This window comes from Schistocerca gregaria, chromosome 2 (assembly GCF_023897955.1).
Source record: "Schistocerca gregaria isolate iqSchGreg1 chromosome 2, iqSchGreg1.2, whole genome shotgun sequence".
NCBI lineage: Eukaryota > Metazoa > Arthropoda > Insecta > Orthoptera > Acrididae > Schistocerca > Schistocerca gregaria.
In genome coordinates, this window is record NC_064921.1 from 438050012 (window position 1) to 438074479 (window position 24468).

The window sequence follows — 24468 nt, forward strand, 5'->3', positions numbered from 1 at the left end:
GCCCGCAAGGTCTCGTGACGTCATAAGGTGCGGAGCAGCTGCCCTCCAGTCTGTTACAGTCGGCTGTTTATCACGGAAGTCCAACAAGTGGCTTGACGTGACCAGTCCGCTCATATCGAGCGGAAGGCTTTTGACACTACCGCACAAGCGGCTTGTAGTGAAATTGCGTGGTTATGGAGTATCGTCTCAGTTATGTGACTGGATTTGTGATTTCCTGTTAGAGAGGCCACAGTTCGTAGTAACTGACGGAAAGTCGTCGAGTAAAACAAAAGTGATTTCTGGCGATCCACAAGGTAGTGTTATAGGCCCTTTGTTGTTCCTTATCTATATAAACGATTTGAGGGACAATCTGAGCAGCCGTCTTAAGTTGTTTGTAGATGACACTGTCGTTTCTCGACTAATAAAGCCATCAGAAGATCAAAACAAACTGAAAAACAATTTAGAAAAGATATCTGAATCGTGCGAAAAGTGGCAGTTGACCATAAATAACGAAAAGTGTGAGGTCATCCACATGAGTGCTAAAAGGAACTCGTTAAACTTCGGTTACACGATTAATCAGTCAAATCTAAAAGCCATTAATTCAACTAAATACGTAGGTATTACAATTACGAAAAACTTAAATTGCATGGAACATGTAGAAAATATGGTGGGGAGGGCTAACCAAAGACTGCGTTTTATTGGCAGGACACTTAGAAAATGCAACAGATCTACTAAGGAGACTGCCTACACTACGCTCGTCCGTCCTCTCTTAGAATACTGCTGCGCGGTGTGGGATCCTTACCAGATAGGACTGCGGAGTACATCGAAAAAGTTCATAGAAGGGCAGCACGTTTTGTATTATCGCGAAATATAGGAGAGAGTGTCACAGAAATGATACAGGATTTGGGCTGGACATCATTAAAAGAAAGGAGTTTTTCGTTGCGACGGAATCTTCTGACGAAATTGTAATCACCAACTTTCTCCGCCGAATGCGAAAATATTTTGTTGACATCGACCTACTTAGGGAGAAACGAACACCGCGATAAAATAAGGGAAATCAGAGCTTGTACGGAAAGATAAAGGTGTTCGTTCTTTCCGCGCGCTATACGAGATTGGAATAATAGAGAATTGTGAAGGTGGATGGAGGAACCCTCTGCCAGGCACTTAAATGTGATTTGCAGAGTATCCATGTAGATGTAGATGTATTAGGTGCTTCAGCGGTTAATCCACTTGACTAACATTCGAGAGAACCAAGGCTCGAAATCCGCTCCTTTCTCCAGACGCAGATCTGGCGTAGTTCACTTAGAACATAGTAGAGAAATGCCACGAAGGTTTCTTTGTGAATGCCAAAACATCGTTATATCGATACGACGTTAATCGCTAGCCTTCATTCTCTACGAGTTTACGCATTGGTCAGATTGTAGAATGTTGATGGTATCTTAGAGCATTAGTCAATTTTTTATTGGTGTGTTCTGTTTTGATAACGGGCTGAAACACGAGAGATGAAGTTCACGTGCGACCAGAAGTTACTTGTGTTTTCTAAAGGTGATTTCGCCAGATATGGCTGTGGAAGTGCTGTAAGTATCGCTCATTACGCTTATTACACTCCCTGTTAGTTTACCGTATCAATTCCCCACATTTCCCTGTACTGTGAAGGCCAAATCTTACAGTATGTTTTTACGGTACATTTTCTGAACTATACCGTTAAATCAAGGTGGCTGCTTGCTTCCATTCATTAACTTGTTTCGAATGTATCAGAAGCTACCAAAAAATAAAAAAGTAAAAAAAGTGCCCGATTGAAGCAGTTGCTGCAGTGTGTATGTAACGTAGCGTGTCCGATGTTGGTACATATGCATGGAATGGTTCAAATGGCTCTGAGCACTATGGGACCTAACATCTCAGGCCACCAGACCCCTAGAACTCACAACTAGTTAAACCTAACTAACCTAAGGACATCGCACATATTCATTTCCGAGGCAGGATTTGAACCTGCGACCGTAGTGGTCGCGCGGTTCGAGGCTGTAGCACCTAGAACCGCTCGGCCACTCCGGTCGGCTGACCTCTGAACAGCTATCACGTGATTTTTGAGTGCGCCACCAGTGAAGTCGTGTTTTTGTTGTGTATTACGAAAATGGAATAGCGGAATTTAGAGCAGTCATGCCATCAAGTTTTTTGTTAAACTTGACCAATCTGCGTGTGTGACCTTCCAAAAGTTGAAGTAGACCTATTGGGAAAATTTCCTATCAACAGCACAAGTTTTTCCGCTGGCCGGGAACACGAAGACGAACCTCGCTGTGGGAGACCTTGAACTTCAAACGTCGACGGAAACGTCGAACGTGTTCGTACTCTTGAGAGATGGTTCCTTTAGAACAAACTTTCAACCAAGTGTTTTATAAATATGTCCTTTAAAGGCCCAGGAAAAGGGTGAATCGAGTAAGACTGGACATTGTAGACAAGCAGACGCTGCCTCAGGACGGCGCCCCATGTCACACGGCCGCTTGCCGCTTCCATCACGAAAATTTTTATCTCAAAGACACTCCTGTTGTTCCATAGCCAGCCCCCCCCCCCATCCCCCGTAGTTACCTAATCTTAGTCCTTGTCACTTTGTTCTTTTGCCCAAATTGACGAATGCTTTAAAATGGACTTCATTCCCGAACTCTGGAGAACATCCAAAAGAGTGTGATCGACATATTAAAGGCCCTACCAGTTGAAGGCTTTCAGCGCTGCTACAAAGACTTGGAAAACGACTCCCCCGGTGTATAGCTGCCGAACGGAACTATTTTGAAGGGCACAATATTGTTGATCGAGAAAAGACAAAGAAAAAGTTTGTTAGGTAAATAATCAGTGTCACTACTTTTCTCACACACCTTCTTAAATGCTACTAATTAGTGTTACAGGCAGAATATTAGTGGTTTTCCACCTGTCTAGCAAATGCAGATAGTTCTTTGTGCTTTTTGCATCTTGTAGTTCAAATGGTTCAACTGGCTCTGAGCACTCCGGGACTTAACTTCTGAGGTCATCAGTCCCATAGAACTTAGAATTACTTAAACCTAACTAACCTAAGGACATCACACACACATCCATGCTCGAGGCAGGATTCGAACCTGCGACCGTAGCGGTCCCGCGATTCCAGACTGAAGCGCCTAGAACCGCTCGGCCACGCTAGCCGGCGCATCTTGTAGTCACAGTTGCTATAAGATTACCACACTTTCGCCTATCAGTTCAGGTTTGCTCGTAGGCAGCAGGTTAAAAATATTTCTTTTGCTGCCGGATTAGTCGTTTCGGACTGGTATTTGATAATGCAAGAATGTACGTCTTTGTAGCTGGTACTAAATGCGTACTTTTAGAGTGTGATACAAATCAACGTGATGTCCTACAACTATCGAATGGCACAGGGGTTTTCGTATCATCGAATTAATACAGTCTTCGAATATCTTAATCAAGAAGCCAGTAGAACCAACAGATTAGTTATGGGAGTCAGCATAGATCGATACATGTTCGATGAATAAGATGACAGTAACATTCTCTTTCGACTTCACTACACCCAATACTCCTTTTTGCTGCTTGAAACACTCCACGTACACTACATGATCAAAAATATCCGGACGTCCCCAAAAACATACGTTTTTCATATTATGTGCATTGTGCTGCCACCTACTGCCAGGTACTCCATATCAGCGACCTCAATAGTCACTGGACACCGTGAGAGAGCAAAATGGGCCGCTCCGAGGAACTCACCGTCTTCGAACGTGGTCAGGTGACTGGGTGTTACTCGTGTCTTACGTCTGCACGCGAGATTTCCACACTCCTAAAAATCCCTAGGTTCACTGTTTCCGATGTAACAGTGAAGTGGAAACGTGAAGGGACACGTACGGCACAAAAGCGTACAGGCCGACCTCGTCTGTTGACTGACAGAGACCGCCGACAGTTGAAGAGGGTCGTAATGTGAAACAGGCATACATCTAACCACACCATCACACAGGAATTCTAAACTGCATCAGGATCCACTGCAGGTACTATGACAGTCAGGCGGGAGGTGAGAAAACTTGGATTTCTTGGCGAGCGGCTGTTCATAAGCCACACATCACGCCGTTAAATGCCAAACGACGCCTCACTAGGTGTAAGGAGCGTAAACATTGGGCGATTGAACAGTGGAAAAACGTTGTGTGGAGTGACAAATCACAGTACACAGTGTAGCGATCCGACGGTAGGGTGTGGGTATGGCGGATGCCCGGTGAACGTCATCTGTCAGCGTGTGTAGTGCCAACAGTGAAATATGAATAACTTACAATCAGAATCTCAAAATTACACGGGTGTAAAAATTTGTAGGGATGTCAAAATGAATGAGTACATAGGTTCCGTCGTAGGTAAGGCATGTGCCAGACTTCGGGTCATTGGTGGGATACCCGGGACATTCAGTCACTTTGTAAAGAAGATTGCTTGCAAATCACTTGGCGTCCCATTTTAGAATATTACTCAAGTGTGTGGGCCCCATACCACATAGGACTAACATGGAGATGTTGAACGTCTATAAGGAAGAGAGCCACGAATGGTCACAGGTTTATTTGACTCTCGTAAAAGCCTCACAGTCATGTTTAAAAACTTGTGTTGGCAGACTCTTGAAGATTCCCGCAAAGACTACTTACGAAATTTGTTGAATAATTTTTAAGAGAAGAAACTAGTCATTCTTTAGCTCCTTATGTATCGTTCCCGTAGGGACTGTGAGGACAGTTAGACTAATATTACAGCACGCGCAGAGGCTCTTAAGCAGTCGTCCTTGCCGCACTCCATGTTACTGCAGCTGCTGTTGTGGTCTTCAGTCTGAAGATTGGTTTGATGCAGTTCTCCACGCTACTCTAGCCTGGGAAAGCGTCTTTGCCTCCGGATAACTACTACAGCCTACATCTGTTTGCACTTGCTTATTGTACTCGTCTCTTGGCCTCCCTCCGCAAGTTTCACTCGCGCCACACATCCCTCCAGTACTAAATTAACGGTTCCTTTATGTCTCGTAATGTGTCGTATCACCCGCTCCCTTCTTTTAGTCAAGTTATGCCACAAATCTCCTTTCTCTCCAGCTGCAGTAGGATTTTTTAACATACACTGTGTGCGAACTTTATAAATTACTTCGAAAACAACGGTTTACTGACAATTAGCCAACACGGATTCAGAAAATCACTACTAGCTCTTTATTCTCACGAATTATGGAATGCTATCGACAGAGGATGTGATATTGGTTCCATATTTCTATATTTCCTAAAGGTTATTGATGCCGTTCCTCACAAGAGCCTTCTAATCAAATTGTGTGCCCATGGAGTATCATCTCAGATTTGTGACTGGATTTGATTATCTGTCAGAAAGGTCTCAGTTCTTAGTAACTGGCGGAAAGCTATCGCGCAAAACAAAAGTAATATCTGGCGTTCCACAAAAAGTGTTATAGGCCTTCTACTGTTCCTGATCTATGTAAAGTATTTAAAAGACAATCTGAGCAGCCCTCTTAAATTCTTTGCAGATGATGCGCTCATTTATGGACTTGTAAAGTCATCATAAGATCAACACTAATTGCAAAATAATTTAGGTGCGATATCTGTATGGTGCCGAAAGTGGCAACTGCTCTAAATAATGAAAAGTTTGATGTCATCCACAAGAGAATTGAAAGGAATTAGTTAAATTTCTGTTACACTATAAATTACACAAATGTAAAGCCTATCAGTTCAACTAAGTACCTAGAAATTACAATTACGAACAACTTAAACTGGAACGACCACAAAGACAATTTTGTGGGGAAAGCAAATCTGTGTTTTATTGGCAGAACATTTACAAGGTGCAACAGGTATACTAAACAGAGTTCCTGTAATACGCTTGTCCGTCTTCTGCTAGATTATTTCTGTGCGGTGTGGGATCCTTACCATATAGGACAGACTGAGAACATAAAAAATTCAAAGAAGGGCAGCTCGTTTTGTATTATAGCGAAATAGGGGAGAGAGTACCACGGATATGATACGCGAGTTGGTGTGGCAATCATTAAAACAAAGGCGTTTTACATTGCGGCGAGATCCTTACTCGAAATTTCGATCTCCGACGTTCTCCTCTTAAGGCGAAAATAATTTGTTGACACCACCTACATACGGAGAAAAGATCACTGTAATAGAATAAGAGAAGTCAGAGCTCTCACGGGAAGATTTAAGTGTTCACTTCTCTTGCGCTCTTAGAGAGCGGAACGGTAGAGAAATAATGTGAAAGCGGTTCGATGAACCTTCTGCCAAGCACTTAAGTGTGAACTGCAGAGTAGTCATGTAGATGCAGATATAGATTACGTTCAGTACGTCCTCATTAGTTATGCAGACTACCCACTTGATCTTCAGCATTCTCCTGTACCCTCATATTTCAGAAGCTTGTATTCTCTTCTTTTCTAAACCGTTTATCGTACATGTTTCACTTCTAGACATGGCTACAGTCCAGACAGATACCTTCAGTTAAGACTTCGTAACACTTCCATACATGTTATATGTTAACTAATTTCTCTTCTCCAGCAACATTTTCCTTGCCGTTGTTAGTCTACATGTCCTCTCAACTTCGTCCATAATCAGTTATTTTGCTGCCCAAATAGCAAAACTCATCAGCTGCTTTCAGTGTCTTATTTCCTAACCTAATTCTCTCAGCATCGCCAGAGTTAATTTGACTTCATTCCATTACCCATGTATTGCTTTCGTTATTACGCGTCTTATACCCTCCTTTCAAGACAATGTTCATTCCATTCTACTGCATTTCGAAGTCCTTGCTGTCTCTGACAGATTTACAAGGTCATCGGCAAACTTCAAAGTTTTTATGCCGCCTCCCTGAACTTTAATTCCCTTCCCAAATTTCTCCTTGCTTTCCTCCACAGCTTGCTCATTGTACAGATTAAAGAACATGGAAGATAGGCTACAATCGTGTCTTACTCCCTTCTCGACTACTGCTACCCCTTCGCGCCCATCGTCTCTTATAACTGTCGTGTGGATTCTGTTCAAATTGTGTATAACTCTTTGTTCCCTGTATTTGATCTCTGCTACATTCAGAAATTTAGCATAGCATATTTCAGTCAACATTGTCAAAAGCTTTCTCTAAATCTACAAATGTTATAAACGTATGTTTGCCTCGCTTGAACCCGCACTCCTTACCATATTGGAACGGGAATAAACCGTAACGTATGATGGCATGCTAAGAATCTTTCATACACTTAACAGTTGTTTTTGGAATACGTATGTAGGTGTAGACTTACGAGCACACGTTTCTCCTATCCCACCTTCTTCTATACGCCACTGCATAATGGAACTAGAAGGCACTGTATGTCTAACATACTGAAATGTACCTAATGACACGCAATTCAGAGCGAAATGAGAATTATATATGTGAATTTAGATTATTGGTGTTGCCTTCATGTCGAAGCGTATGACACGTATTTGCCTTGATCCTTAGTAGGTTTGCTTTAAATCTCTAAAAGAACACACCTTCACAATGAAGGCTTAAGAGTTTATCTTTCATAGATGAAAAGAGATCAAATTCGTAAATGATACTATGTTTTCTGTCCAGAACTTAACCTATACTGTGTCACATATGGGCCTCACGGAAACAGCTCCTTTTTGTTTTCAACGTCCATGTCCCCATATCAAGTGCATACCTTAGATAAGAAGCACTGATTCCTGTACGGATCGAAGATTAGTTCATCACATTTCCTTACTTTTAACAGTGATGTTTTAAGTGTGGGCATTCCTTCGAGAGTTTGCATTGGAATTTGAGCTTACTACAATTGAATTTTTAAAAATGTATTAGAAACTGGTTGCCGTACAAGTTTGATACAGCGTAAACGAAAGAAAACTAAGATTCGTCGTTCACGTTAATTTCCAGTTACATTTGTCGTCAGTTTTTATCTAACGTTGCATTATACAAATGAACCTGACATTAAATCACGCACTTACTTGACCTGGAGTTATATTGATGCGTCTAGTGCCATCGGAATATTGTATTTGTTATATTAGAGTTACTTTTAATTTACATATTATTGCGCAACACACACATGCTTTTGGCGCGTTTTTCATGATATAGCGGCGCTGATTTCGCCGCACGCCAATAGCTGTTTGGGAATGCCTCATTGTCTATTTGGCCGATAGGTGGCTCCGACATCTGCTACCCGTCTCCCGTCCGGAGCGCAGAGCTTACGTGATCGGTTACCAGGTGGCTCTGTCCGCAGTGTACACAGGCAGTGTTGCAAACTGCCCGCCAACAGTTCGTTGCAGCTGTGCGCAGGCGCGAAAGCGTTGTACGCATGGGCGAACAGAGAAGGAAGCTGGTGTCGTCATGTTGAACCAGAGAAGTAATAGCTGACAAGTTTAGACACAAATCTTCCAACGAGACAGACTTCTCCTTCAGGCACTGCTAGAAAACAACTTGAACAATCTATATACTTCTGAAGACTGTTCTACTCAACATAGTCGTTATGCCATCTAGTGCGACGTCCGGTGCAGCGTCGGACGATTAATTATGTATTGCTACCTTGCTTTCTGATATGAAACGTATTCATCGATCCGGTTAGTTGCAAATGAAAGAGCTTTGTTCTGGTGCCCGCTTTGGCGGAGGAAGACAGATGGTGTGAACAGCCGTCATGCTGAATCGTCTCATCCATCTCTCTCTCTCTCTCTCTCTCTCTCTCTCTCACAGAAGCCGAGGCAGTTCTCTGATCTTTTTCAGTGGCAAGGCGACATATATTAATTCTATCGCCGATGCATTATTCGTACAATTTTTGTTTTTTACACAAATGCAGTGCGGACCACTTTCAAGTACATGGCAAAGGGTACTTTTCGTTGTACCATATGTTACCATCAGGTTCCAAACACTGCTAGAGCTTGAAAAGAATAGTTGGTTTCACGTCTGTGTGCCGGATGTTATTTACCTAATTTTTCAGTGCAAACATAATGGGATAGACACGTAGAGGAATGAAGAATATTCATTAATTATGTCCTGAAAGTCGGTTCTTGAAGTTTTCAAAAGAGAGTCTCGAGATATGCATGCCGCTTTTCCTTAAGTGACACCCCGTTAAGATTTTTTAACATTTCTGTTACACTGCATCGCCAGTCACACAGGCCTCTAGACAGTCGCGCCGAACTTAACGTCGCTTGGTTGCAAGATGCAATACAAGTCCCATAAACGTACGCTGGCCATTTTTTTTATTGAGCGTAGGACATAGACCTTATTTTTCGTTTCATACCCGAGAAATATTTTTGAAATTACTGGAAAGCCGTAACAGTGAACTGAAACATTCAACTTCATTTATTCAGATGCCTTTTTCACTAGACATGACTTTCTTTTTTAGAAATTGTTTGTTTTAATTCTATCATAAAATACACAAAAAAGGTTTTGAATTAACTTCAACATTTAGCAAATGTTTGACAGTAGATACTGAAAGTCTATCCCTTCCTGCATATTAAATGTTCCCGATATTTGAAAAAATTCTCAACTGGAGCAGATGTCCCAGTCAAAGACATTGCAAAGTGAACGATTTTTTCAAAAAATTGCAGCTTGAAATACACTGGCGGAAAAAAAAACCGCAACACCAACAAGGAGTTGGAGCGTAAATGAAAGTTAGCAGGCATCTGAAGGACGATGTCTATTCATATTTCGCACCGGTTGCATAATAGTGGCGCTAGTAGTGCCACTATGAAGTTGCAGATCAGGTTTGCTTTAAGTACCCACTGTAACTTTCGTGAGCGTTAGTTACCTTCGAGGTTGTTCGTGGCGAATTGGTTAGTCAAGAATGCTTTTAATACAAGTAAGATGCCATTATAAAATCGTCAGTGAGCGTGAACGAGGTAGTGTAATAGGGGTACGAGTAGCTGGATATCGCCTATGCGATATAGCAGAAAGACTTGGCAGGAATTAACCACTGTACACGATTGCTGGTATTGGTGGGCACGAGAGTGTGTGGTCGCAAGAAGACCGGGCTCTGGAAGGCCACGTGGTACCACCGAGAGGACCGACCGTCATGTTCGCCGCATGGCTCTGGCGCGTCATTTTAGACCTGCAGCAGCACTTTGAGCAGCAGTTGGTACCACAATGACATAACGAACTTCAAGGACTGCTCCGAGCCAGATGCACTGTAGCGTGTATTCCACTGACCCTAAACCACTACCATTTGCAGCCGGCCGCTGTGGCCGAGCGGTTCTAGGCGCTTCAGTCCGGAACCGCGCTGCTGCTCTGGTCACAGGTTCGAAACCTGCCTCGGCAATGGATGTGTGTGCTGTCCTTAGGTTAGTTAGGTTTAAGTAGTTCTAAGTCTAATCAGATGTTAAGTCCCATAGTGCTTAGAGCTATTTGAACCAGTTGAACTACCATTTGCGACTTTAGTGGTGTCAAGTGAGAGCTCATTGGAGGGCTTGGTGAAGGACTGTTGTGTTTTCTGATGAAAGCTGGTTCTGCTTTGGTGCCAGTGATGGTCGCGTGTTCGCTAGGAGGAGGCGAGTTGAGAGCGTGCAACCAACCTGTCTGCGTGTTAAACACGCTGGCTGGACCTACAGCTGAAGTTACGTTCTGGAGTGCGATTTCGTATGGCAGCAGATGCACTGTCGTGGTGATCGCACACTCGCTGACAGCAAATGTGTGCGTCAGTCTGGTGATTGGAACTGTTGTGCTGCCATTCGTGAACAGCATTCCAGGGGGTGTTTTCCAACAGAACAATGCTCGACCACATACCGCTGTTCTTAACGAACATGCTCCTGGGTGTCGACATGTTGCCTTGCTATGCTCGATCGCCAGATCAGGTCCAATCGAGCACATATGGTACATCATCGGACGTCAACTCCAGCGTTGTCCACAGCCAGCATTAACTGTTCCTATACTGACCGACCAAGTGCGACAGGCAAGGAACTCCATCCCACAGCCGGCCGAAGTGGCCGAGCGGTTCTAGGCGCTACAGTCTGGAACCGCGCTGCGCTACCGTCGCAGGTTCGAGTCCTGCCTCCGGCATGGATGTGTGTGATGTCCTTAGGTTAGATAGGTTTAAGTAGTTCTAAGTTCTAGGGGACTGATGACCTCAGAAGTTAGGTCCCATAGTGCTCAGAGTCATTTGAACCATCCATCCCACAAAGTGACATCTGGCACCTGTACAACATAATGCGTGCCAGTTTGCATGCTTCCATTCAACAATCTGGCGGTTACATCGGTTATTAATGTACCGGCATTTCACATTTTCAATTACTTATCTCGCTTTTACATTAACCTGTGATCTTGGAATGTTAATCACTTAAATATGTTATCTAAACAGTCTGGGACCGCGCGACCGCTACGGTCGCAGGTTCGAGTCCTCCCTGGAGCATGGATGTGTGTTATGTCCTTAGGTTAGATAGGTTTAAGTAGTTCTAAGTTGTAGGGGACTGATGACCTCAGATATCAAGTCCCATAGTGCTCAGAGCCATTTGAACCATTTGTTATCTAAAAAAATGTATTCCCGATATTTCATTACTCTAAATGAATTATTTTTTTGTGCTGTGATTTTGTCTATCAGTGTATCAGCGTGTTGCCACTTTAAGAACTGCCTCTTTTGCAGCGCACTCCAGATCACTGTAATTCCCATTGTAAGTAGGCTGTTTAGGTTTTTTTTTAATGGCAACACCACGTAGCGCTCTGTATGAAAATCACTGGCTATGCTGTGTGCAGTCTGTGGCTAGTTTGCATTGTTGTCTGCCATTGTAGTGTTGGGCAGTTGGCTGTTAACAGCGCGTAGCGTTGCGCAGTGGAGGTAAGCCGCCAGCAGTGGTGGATCTGGGGAGAGAAATGGCGGAGTTTTGAAATGTGAGAGACTGGATGTCATGAACTGCTATATATATTATGACTTTTGAACACTATTAAGGTAAATACATTGTTTGTTCTCTATTAAAATCTTTCATTTGATAACTATGCCTATCAGTAGTTAGTGCTTTCCGTAGTTTGAATGTTTTATTTAGCTGGCAGTAGTGGCGCTCGCTGTATTGCAGTAGTTCGAGTAAAGAAGATTTTTGTGAGGTAAGTGATTTGTAAAACGTCTATAATTTAGTCAGGGCCATTCTTTTGTAGAGATTATTGAAAGTCAGATTCCGTTGCGCTAAAAATATTGTGTGACAGTTTAAGCACAGTCTTGTACAATTTTTCTAAGGGGACGTTTCACCATCTTTGGGCTTAAAAAATTCTTTTCTGTTTGGTCAAGGAGTATCATTAATAGCACTCGTATGTTTAGCTGTTTTCACGTGGTCTTTTATATCCTTTTTTACTTTACTCGCAACAGAAAATTCTCTAGTAACAGTGTGCAATAAACAGGTTCAATACTACTGTCGTCTGTATTCGTGTTGCAGGTTAACATTGTTATTGTTGTTGTTGTTGTCGTTGTTGTTGTGGTCTTCAGTCCTGAGACTGGTTAGATGCAGCTTTCCATGCTACTCTATCCTGTGCCAGCTTTTTCATCTCCCAGTACCTACGGCAATCTACATCCTTCTGAACATTAAACACCCATTTATTTCCTTTTGCCTATTGCTAAACGATGAGATTAAAAAAACGAATAGAGATAAACTGATAAAAAACGTGTAGACGAGTTGATTCACACACGGAAACAACAAAAACACGCTACTCCAGTTGTGTTGCCAAATGACTAGTTGTGAGTGAGTAGTTGTGGCGTGATCGGTAGCCACGCCACTCCATCGACGTCAGCACTTGCTCCAAGGTCGCCTGAGAGAGGCAAGGATGTAAGAGAATGTTTAAAAATGAGATGACGTATGTATCGGTTTAAAATTTTTTAAAATAATTCTCGCCCGTCATAAAATCTCAAACCCCAGACATTCTTGCAACTCCGGACATTACCTGGACATATGGTAAACCTACATATACTCGGCCATTATTTTATTGTGGATCGTAAAAAATGTTTTGTATACACTCTCGTCTGTAGACAAAATCCAGTTTCCCAATATCCTACCAATGAATCGTAGTTTGCCATTTACTTACCCACAACTGATTCCATGCGATTGTTTCACTTCATATCACTACATAGTATACCTTCCAAATACTTTTGTGGCATGACTGACTTCTTTTATGAGTCATACATCATTTATTCACATAATAGCACGATTTTAGATTGCATAACATACACAGCTTTGCATTACTCTGCATCAAGAGCTAGTTGCCATACTTTGCACCACCTGATATTTCATCAGATCTAACTACGAGTATTACTGCAGTTTTTACGAGATAAAGATTTCTCACAGGAAACTGCATCATCTCCGAATAGTCTGAGATTGCAACTGTTACCATCCTCTTAAGTACTTAATTTATAAGATGAACGGCAACGCTAGGATTACACTGCCGTGGAGCACGCCACATTTTGCTAACACTTCTGAGTCTTCAGATTAATACCCATAACGTGCTTCGTCTTGAATGCCAGAAAACTTTTGATTAAGCAGCTGAGTTAGATACTGCGATCGTAACATCTTCTTCCCTCTCCTCTCTAACCGCCTTGGTTAAATGCAATTAAGCGGTTTTTTTTAAATATTTTATGTCTAGGGCAATGGTTCTCAAACTTTACCTCTTGTGAAACGCTTTGCGAATCCTGTTATTTTGATGGAACAGATTGTTTATTTAGAAGGTTAATAAAGCTAATAATCACATTCCGCGTGTAAACAGAAACAGTGCAGTGTACAAGAATCTGAGGAAACGGAAATCACACGAGTAGAACTTATGGCGTCAGCACAGGCAACCGAAGCACTGTCCTATGTTGATACAAAATCGGAAGACGTGGACTAAGACATAATAGTGCGTGGAGCTGCGACGAGAACGTCGTGCTCAGAAGAATCAGAAATGATAGACCAGAAACACTCTCAGGTTGTGGCTGAAATACACAGATCAGTCCCAGAGACTCCATTGGAAACTGAAAAAGTAAATAAACAGCTAAGGAGAACAACGATACACGAAACTGTTGCGACCACTACAGCAACAATGCCAGGCAAACACGATTAACTCCACATCAAATTGCAGCCTAACCATAGGATTTCTCTTTAATTAGGGGAAACAAAAAGTTCACAAGGACAACACGAAGTCCAAAAATTTACATTACAGGATAGTCAAGGAAGGATCTCATGAGAGGAATTCCAAAGATATTCGTGACGCAAAACCACTCAGGTCTGATGAAAGCAGCATCGTAATGAGACATCTAAAGTAATTTAAAAATGAAGTATTCTTTATTCGAGAAAATATTATTGCAGATTTAAGTGACAGCATGGTTTGTGATTTATTAACTGTTCCATTTAATGGTTTTTGTACTTGTTTATTTTATGTTGTTTCTTAAATTTGTCCCCTTTAAAACGAAATTAAAACGATTGCAACTCTAAATATTAACAGGATAACGTCAGAGCCAAAAGTTATCGCTCTAAAAGAATACTTATATGACTCAGGGACAGATAGAGCCTTGTTGCAAGAAGTTGTGATGTCTGATCTTAGGATGGCAGGATATGTTGAAATGCTTAATGTTTCGCTCGAAGCAAATGTGGGAACCCCAATTTTAATCAGAGAACGGATACCTGTTTCTGTAATTGAAAGATTAGAATTCGGCAGAGCAGTATGCATAAAAGTTTTTGACTTCACCCTTTTAAATACGTATGCTTTTTCGGGAATCTGCAATAAAAAGGACAGGTCAAGAAATGCGAAAGACCTTTTAATTGGAGATGATTTTAACAGAGTTTTAAATAGCAAAGATCAGATTCCGAATTTTAACATCTCTAATGAATTAAAGCGCTTAGTTACTGACTTAAAACTTAAGGATACCTTGGAAATTAAATATTCCACATTTATTGAGTTCACATATGTGGCTTCACAGTCCTGAAGTAGAATCGAAAGAATCTGTGTCTTACAAAGTCTAGAAAGCTCTTTGATTAAAGTTGAAACAACTCCCTTGTATTTCACTGACCACTGCAGCAATCTTGAGACGCAACCGACTCGACGGTTCAAGAATTAGTGTAACCTAAACATATTCTCCTCAGAAGAAAATGACGTAGAAGAGTCAGAAAGGAGCACGGATATTGTGCCTGCACTCGACTGGTCAGTATGCAACAGTGACAGAGGTTGGTGGTGCACCAAGGCGAAACCACAGTTGTGGCAAGTCACTACCCAATATAGCCAGCAACGATCTAGAGGTATAAAAAATAACATAGAATTTTATTACACACTGTTGGGGAACTTACAAGATTACGCAGACACGTCCAACATTCGTTTAGAAGGTATTAAAAAAATTAAAGCCAAATTGGAAGGACTCAAATTGAAATTCAGTGTGAAGACTGTATTGGAGGATGAAACTGCGGGGTGTTCAAAAAGTCTCTCCGCATTGCCGGATGATTGTTAGTCGCGCCTGCCTGGGTTACTTCCCTTCAAGTGGACTCTCCCAACATTCCTCTTTTTCGTTTACCTCAGCCAGCGTCAGTAGTATTGTTGGTGTGTGCCGTTACGTGATGATGTGAACGTTTTAGTTCCTTTGTTTCGTTATTGTAACTGTTAAAATGCTAACCATTGAAGAACGTGTGTTTTTAGTCGAACAAGTGTTCAAAGCAGGCGGTAATACACAGTTTCAGTTCGTCAAACATTTAATTCAGTTTTCCCGGTGACAACAATCCCATATCGCGATACCGTGCGAGATTTGATTAACAAATTTCGAAGTACGAGTTCAGTGGCAGATGCACCGAGCAGTGGTAGTCCTGGGGTTTGATCTGAGGATAAACTACTAAATATTTCCGATAAAATGTCCAGAGTCCGAACAAGTCAGTAAGAAATGTGTTAAGTGAAATACTGAACGGTTATTTTCAACAAGATGGTGCAACCGCGCATGCAGTTCGCGTTTCAATGTGACTGCTTGCTGATGTTTTTGGTGATCGCATAATTTCATAGGGACTTTGGCCTCCACGATCGCCTGACCTAACACCACCTGACTTTTTCTTCTGGGGTGCTGCGAAAGCAACTCTGTATAAAAACCGTCCAAAATCCATCGATGAATTGAAAACTGCAATACCCACTTTCACTGCTTCTGTTACAGGAGAAATGTTGCAGCTTGTGTCTGGAAACATGATTGGACGACTTGGGTTGTGTATTCAACGACAGGGGGGAGACTTTCAACATTTAATGTGAAAATTTATAAGTAAAAATGAATATTCAATCAATTAATAACTTGTATTTTGCTGAGTTTCATTTTGGTATATTCACTGTGGCATACGGCACGCGCGGCTAAAAATCATACGGCACTGCGGAGAGACTTTTTGAACTCCCCGTACCGCTCTGTATCATCTCTTGAGGCACGCCGAGAACAGATGACGAACGTTCATTGATGAACTCCGAACTAAGAATGGCACGATCCCCACATCTCACAACGACTTAATGCCGGAGGTTTTTAATTATTATGAAAATCTCTTTTCTGCAGATCGAATATATGAAGACTCCCTTGAAGAATTCCTTGACATCATAATCATACAGCTGTCAGAAGAGGAAAATAATATTCTTGCTGAATTCAGTGAAGAGGAAATACGCGAGACCGTCTGCAACTCACCTTCAAAAAAGTCTCCAGGACCAGATGGCTGACCTATTGAATTTTATAAGCTATACTGGAGTATCCTGAGTGAAAAGTTTACTCAGAACGCGAATGAAGCTATTCAGGGAAAAAGCAATAGCAACTGAATTCAAAAAGCAAAGAGTAAAGGAAACAAAAACTTAAATAATTTTCGCCCTATTTCCCTGCTTAGTTCCGACTGTAAAATAATATCAAGAATCATAAATAGCAGATTTTCGCATTTGGCCAAGAAGACTAAGTTGGGTTGGGTTGTTTTGAGGGAGGAGACCAGACAGCGAGGTCATCGGTTTCAGCGGATTAGGGAAGGGCGGGGAAGGAAGTCGGCCGTGCCCTTTCAAAGGAACCATCCCGGCATTTGCCTGCAGCGATTTAGGGAATTCACAGAATACCTAAATCAGTATTGCCGGACAAGGGATTGAACTGTCGTCCTCACAAATGCGAGTCCAGTGTGCTCACCACTGCGCCACCTCCCTCGGTGATTGTAAATCAACATCAATCGTGATTGTAAGTCAACATCAATCATGTGCACCTGGCGGGAAGATATTCCAAACACAGCAGCATACAGAGATATAATTATTGTAATTTCCGTGGCTAATATAAAATGTTTATCGATTTTGTTGAAGCTTTTGACCGGGTGGACAACAGATTTCCCAATGAAACTACGGGAAAAATAGGTTTTTACGAGCGAGTTCTAAATGAAATGTTGCAACGAATCAGTGCTAATTCATCAGCAAACTGTCAGAAAACGAAGTAGATAGAGTTAAGATGCGGAGTTCCTCAAGGAAGCACTCTCTATACTCTTATTTGTCATATACTTAGACCCATTCCTCTCTGATATTCATGCTCGACTGTCAGGAATAATGTTATCTAGGCACCCGAGAGTCGTAAGAGCGAATGTCGATGATGTAGGCGTCGTGTTGTGAAATTATAATCATATTTCCAAATTAGAAATAGTTATAAAAAGTATTGTCTTGTGTCAGGAGCAAACACCAGTTAAAATGAAAGCAAACTTTTAAATCCTGGGGCTTCCACCATAGAATGGGCAAAGGTAGCAAGTCAATGTAAGGCACCTGGAACAACTCTGATCATTTGTCCAATGAAGAAGATAGCTATTAATCTGAGAAATAGCTCAGAGCAAATTCAAATATTCATAATAGAGTATCTACACCATAATATAAACCAAGTGCAGAGAATAAAATTAATTAACAACTTCTTTCTCTAGAAAGTTTACTACACGGCGCAACTGTTTATATTACCCAAGACGACAGCCAGGGAGATTAATTCAGAGTAGACACAAGAACAGCCACTCTAGATCCCAAAAACAAAGGTTTAGGATTAGCTGACATAAAAAAACAAGGCCACTGCACTTTTTTATAAAAAGGACCGCTGCTTATTTAAAAGAAAGTGAAGACAGCATTACATCGAAATTATTTGAAATTGTCAGGAGTGTGCAAGCACCGGTAGATATGCAAAAAATAAACCGACGGCTACAGCATGTATGGACGTATATTGTGGAAATAGATTACCTCAACAATGGGATCACTGCTGCGCAACAGATAACGGTCAAGGACATTATAATACACAGAAAAAAAAAACAAGAAGGGAGAAACGAAATGGACAGGAAATACTTAAATATCGAAGGGTTGCTCTACGGAAAAATATCAACATCGGCAAACTTTCATCTGAAATATTTACAGCATGATATAAAACTGTAAGTATTATAGTAAGCACAAATGAAAAGTTGAACGATATAGGGATTAACCGAACAAAGCTGGGTCAGAAATGTGATCAGGTGGATACAGTAGTAAATAGATTTACTTGTGCTGGCAATATACAAAACTGGAAATGGGTCCGAGATCAGCTAGCTTTTTTTTTTTTTTTTTTTTGCAAGATCTCCTACAGACCTTTTCGACCCTACAGTGCTATACAGGCTGGAGGCTCGATACTTCCCCATTTTAAGAAAAACAGTTAATGAGACATTATACTACACAGTATGCGAACTATCTCATTAATGACCTGGGAGATGACAATACAACTGAATTCCACATGTACGTGAAGTGCGAATTACATAAAATTATCAAGTACTCATATAAAAAAAACCACTGGAAATATGCTTAAAATAGTTTTTGAAAGAATGGGCGTAGGATAACAACAGCAACTTAAAAAAAACAAATCTTATGTGTCAAGTTCTGTGGCATTTAAAAAAAAATTCTGTTCCCTAGTTTACATCTAAGGGTAGTTCAAGCAGCACATCAACATACAATAGTGAATATGTTCTGCAAGAAGAAGCTAAAAACAGTTCATGCTGTGGATCTGAATTATTGCCGGTATTGCCCCGTATTTTATTGTTATTTATTTGATTTTTAAAAATTAATTCTTTCATTAATGTAACAGTTTGAAGAACTTTTTTATACCATTGTAATTAATTGTGTTTTAGTAGAATAAAAGACTTTGGAAAAGGGGTAGCGCAGTGGTAAACGTAAAGTTACAATTTGCGAAGCAAACGGTCGTGGGTTCGAATTCCATCGGGTCATTCTATTTTTTTAAAAATCTGTATCAGAAGTCTCTGATTATTATTTTCAGTTAATTGGTACAGCTTAGTTTTTTATGTTTAATCTTTTGTCGTATCAATTTAATCATCGTATTAACTTCATTTGCTCTTATTTTTTTCTTATCATTCTTTTTTCGTTTTGAATCCGTTTGTGTCTCCTGTAACCTGTAAATCAGTTCCAACCAGGACTGCTCATCGATTGGCATCGCGTCAGCTCGCTTAGTAAAAGCGAGATGTTACAGTTCACTTTTCGCAATGAAACCGAACTTTTTGCGCTGTGAGTTTGCACGTACAGGTCAGCTTTAATCGCCGTGAGTAAAGTGAACGTCATTAAAGGTTCTGCCGCTGGTTGCTGACCGCCGTTTTCTCGGATACGTTGTACATCAAGAGATTGTGGTTAGGGTAGTACACGAGGGCTACAAAACGCGTTATCTGTCCCAGTCCAGTCACTGGACATTTAAAACAGACTATGAACAGAAAATCGCGAGTTCCCGTCATATCCAAATGGCAGCAGCTTCCAACATCACTCTGTGTTACATAAACAGCACTTGTGAAGTGATCCACCGTGTTTGCGTGTCGTCTTCAACCGAGAGGTAGCTGACATGGCAACACTGCAACGCCAAATGATAAGACGTCAGCTATCAAGTAATTTTAAACGGACCATAGTTGCCTTGGCCGACGTACATCGTGAACGCTTTGCTGTCTACGGGACCCGGCGGGAAATATGTATGCGAGTGAAAACGTATGCAATTAATCTGTTAACGTTGACACGTGTTATCGAGAGACATACGCAACTACGAGCTATTAAACTGGTGTGAAATAGAAAATCGCTCCGCACCACAGTGCTCATAGACATATAGCAGGGGGCGATCTAGGAGTTCTACGAAGGGGGGCAAGCTTAGGTTTGCCGTCCCTTCCTTCACCCCCAATCATAAAAATCAAAAATTTTTGAGAGTAATTTGGGTAATATATTTCGAAATAAATGCCAGTATCTGACAACATTAACTTTTTTATTAAATAAATTAAGGTCAAAGAAAACAAACATAAACAATTTTAAAATATACAAGAATGTACCATAAATCTCATGTTTTTGTTGTTGTGGTCTTCAGTCCAGAGACTGGTTTGATGCAGCTCTTCACGCTACTCTATCCTGTGCAAGCTTCATCATCTCCCAGTACCTACTGCAACCTACATCCTTCTGAATCTGCTTAGTGTATTCGTCTCTTGGTCTCCCTCTACGATTTTTACCCTCCACGCTACCCTCCAATACTAAATTGGTGATCCCTTGATGCCTCAGAACATGTCCTACCAACCGATCCCTTCTTCTCGTCAAGTAGTGCCACGAACTTCTCTTCTCCCCAATCTTATTCAGTACTTCCTCATTAGTTATGTGATCTACCCATCTAATCTTCAGCATTCTTCTGTAGCACCACATTTCGAAAGCTTCTATTCTCTTCTTGTCCAAACTATTTATCGTCCATGTTTCATTTCCATACATGGCAACACTCCATACAAATACTTTCAGAAATGACTTCCTCACACTTAAATCTATACTCGATGTTATCAAATTTCTCTTCTTCTGAAACTCTTTCCTTGCCATACAATAATCAATTTAAAACTTCGCTTTCCGAGCTTTTTTGGCTGCAAAAACATTTTTGACATCATCATAGTTTATGGAAGCAGCTCGTTTGTGCTCTATGGAGATTATACTGAGATTTTTTATTCTTTGTTGAGCAGTAAAGCTCCTTAAGTGATTTTTAATTAGTTTCAGCTTGCTGAAACTTCTTTCTCCGGAGGAAACAGAAAGTGGTATAATAAGGAATATTCTTAAGGCTGTAGTAATGTTGGAATACCGCTCTACCAATTTATTTTTATAAATCAAACTTAATGAGGATGATATAGTGGCATCTAGCATGTCTCTCTTGTTATCAGAGTCTGGTGCTTGAAACTTTCAATTTCAAAAATAATTTCTTCCTTGTTTAGATCTTCTGCATAGGTATCAGACAGTTCTGCTGCTTTAATTCCTCCACTTCCATTTCTTGAATTTGGACACCACACAGAAAATTAAATTTTGCACTCATGTTCTCTACATCTACATATATACTCTGCTAGCCACCAAGAGGCGTGTGGCGGAGGGCACAATTCGCGCCAAAGTCATATTCGCCCTCTGTTCCACTCGCGGATGGCGCGAGGGAAAAAAGATTATCTGAACGCGTCAGTACGGGCTCTAATTTCCCTTATCTTTGAATGGTGATCATTGCGCAGTTTGAAAGTTGGTGGTAATAATATATGCTCTACATCCTCGTTGAAGATCGGATTTCGGAATTTATTGAGCAGCTCCTCCCGTTTAGCGCGCCGTCTATCTGCAAGTGTGTCCCAATTCAAACTTTCTATGAGATTTGTAACGCTCTCGCGATGGCTGGATGTACCAGTCACGAATCTTGCCGCTCTTCTTTGGACCTTCTCAATCTCTTGAATCTAACCCAAAGCTATTGCCTTTGTTGAAGGACTGGATCGCTTCAGGATTCTACCAATAAACCGCAATCTAAAGTTCGCCTTACCCGTTACTTGTGTAATCTGATCATTCCATTTGAGATCATTTGGAGTAGTCACACCCAAATACTTGACTGATGTTACTGCTTCCAAAGACTGGGCATTTATTTTGTACTAGTACATTAATGGGGATTTTCGCCTTGTTATATGCAGTAGGTTACACTTACTAATGTTGAGAGGTAACTGCCAGTCATTACACCACGCATTTATTTTCTGCGAGTCCTCTTGATTTACAGAATGGGCAGATTAAAACTGTGGGCCGGACCGAGACTCGAACTCGGGACTTTTGCTCACAGAAGAGCTTCTGTGAAGTTTGGAAGGTAGGAGACGAGGTACTGGCAGAACTGAAGCTGTGGTGACGGGTTGTGAATCGTGCTTGGGTAGCTCAGATAGTAGAGCACTTGCCCGCGAAAGGCAAAGGTCCCGAGTTCGAATCTCGGTCCGGTACACAGTTTTAATGTGGCAGGAAGTTTCCTCATTGACTTGGGCACAACTTTCGTGTGATACTACTTTCCTGTAGACTACAGCATCATCGGCACACAGTCTAATGCAGCTGTCATTATCATCAACAAGATCGTTTATGTAAATCGTAAAAACGAGCGGACCTATTACGCTGCCCTGGGGCACATCTATGTTACGCTTGTTTCTGTTGAAGTCCGTTCAGGACGACATACTGATCCCTGTAAGCGCGCACTTTTTTGAGCAAGCGACAGTGCGGAACTGAGTCGAACGACTTTCGAAAGTTGAAAAATACGGCATCAACCTAGGAGCCGGTATCTAGAGCCTGTTGTATATCATGCACAAAGAGGGCTAGCTATGTCTCGCATGACCACTGTTTCCTAAAACCGTGCTGGTTTCTGCAGATGAGCTTCTCAGAGTCTAGAAAGATCATTATGTCTGAACACAAAATATGTTCCATGATTCTACAAATGGATGTCGGTTAAATTAGCCGGTAATTATGTGCATCCGATTTTCTACCCTTTTCATAGACTGCAGTGCTGTAAACCGGGGACTCAGCTCCATTATTACTCTGTAAATTATTTCTAACAGGGACATCCCGAACAAATCTTACTGTGAATATTTGGATACTTAATCCTCACAAAGCATGTCGGTAATTTTTTTTTCTGATCCTTTCTTCTGAGAATACCGTTGATACCTCATTATCTTCTGCTAGCACTTTGGCGTCAGAAATAGCTTCAGAGGTACAAGAGTCTGTGGAAGTTTTCAGGAAGGTCAAAAGGGTCTGAATGTTTCGAACAGCTTTATCAATTGTAAGGTCCTCTCTTTACAGAAACTGATTAACATGATCTATTTTTTTCAATACTGAATACCAGAAACAAGTTACGGCAATAAATTTGAGTTTTCTCATATTTTTTAAAATAGCCCTTGCGTCTGTTTTTGTTTCTGGTGTTGAGAATTCATAAGTTTCAATTCCTTCAGAGCCTTTACAACTTTATGAAAATGCTTATAAACTGCTTTAGCTACCTCTGCTCTTGCATACCACCTAGTCTTGCTCTGGGGTTTTAATGTTGTGGGTACATGTTTTTGTAAGATTTCCCATCTTGATGTGGAACCCACAAAGAATAGATACAAACGATGGACAGTTCCTAAAAACGTTTGGGCTTCAGCAGATATGTCGACTGAATGTGTTCCTACTAAATTTAAAGAATGAGCGGCACATGGTACGAAATAGGCCAGTTTATTCTTCTCAAGTATTCTTCACTGGACCCCTTTGTAGTTTGCAGCCACATTTGCCCCATTGTCATAAGCCTGAACCCTGCAGTATTTAATGTTCAACCCATCGTGTTCTATTCTTTCCAGTAATTCTTGACTAAGAACTTCTCCTGTTTTGTCTGTCACTATAAAAAAGTCAACAAAACTTTCCACAACCTCTGAGTCATTTGCCTTGACATATTGAACTACTTGAGTCATCTGCTCATTGTGGCTGATATCGGGAGTGCAGTCAAACATCAATGAAAAGTACAGTATGTAGCATCTAAAATATCTTTAATTATGTCTTGTCTTATTTTGTCAACAATCAAGTCAAGGAACTCATATTGTATATGTTCGGAAAAATAGCTAATCTGCCCTTCTTGTGGCGTTCAATAAGCAGACGAATGGGGACACTATAGTGTAGTATAAGATAAATGGTATTTAGAAATTTCCCACTCTGTGGATCATCAGAATCACCAACTTCTTTTGTTCCTCTAAACGGACTTCCTTGCTTTGCTAGAAAAAAAACGCCAGCATCAATAATACAGTGCAACACTGCTCTCCAGTGAGATTCCACTTTTTTTATCTTGTCTTGCATCTCTCTATCAATGCCTCCGCTTCCGAGAGAAGACTCTGGAGCCTTCCAGGAGGAAAAACAAAATTTATGGTTTGGTGAATTTTCATGGGCAGGAAATTTTTCACTAAGCTTTTTCCAATTAATAATCCCTTCCTCTTTAGCTAGGAATGATTTTGACTCAGAATCTGAGCCTAAGTGACAAGATAATCTGCAGGGAATACAAAGCATTTCTGCTCTCACTATAACCTAACCACGATCTTTTAACTTTTGTCCCATTTAACTGCTTTAGAAACCAATCTTTACTTAAACGGAGACCTTCCTATAGCTCTTATTGATGTCAGGAGCACGTTCGTTTTCTGCTGTCATTTTTATAATGTTACATCTTTCAGAGACAGAAAACGTCTTCGGCCATGTACCAGGATCGTTAAAATCAAACTGAAATTCCACGTTTCATCCTGTGACTAAACACTGGGTGATGTTTCAGGAAGTAGTGTTTTA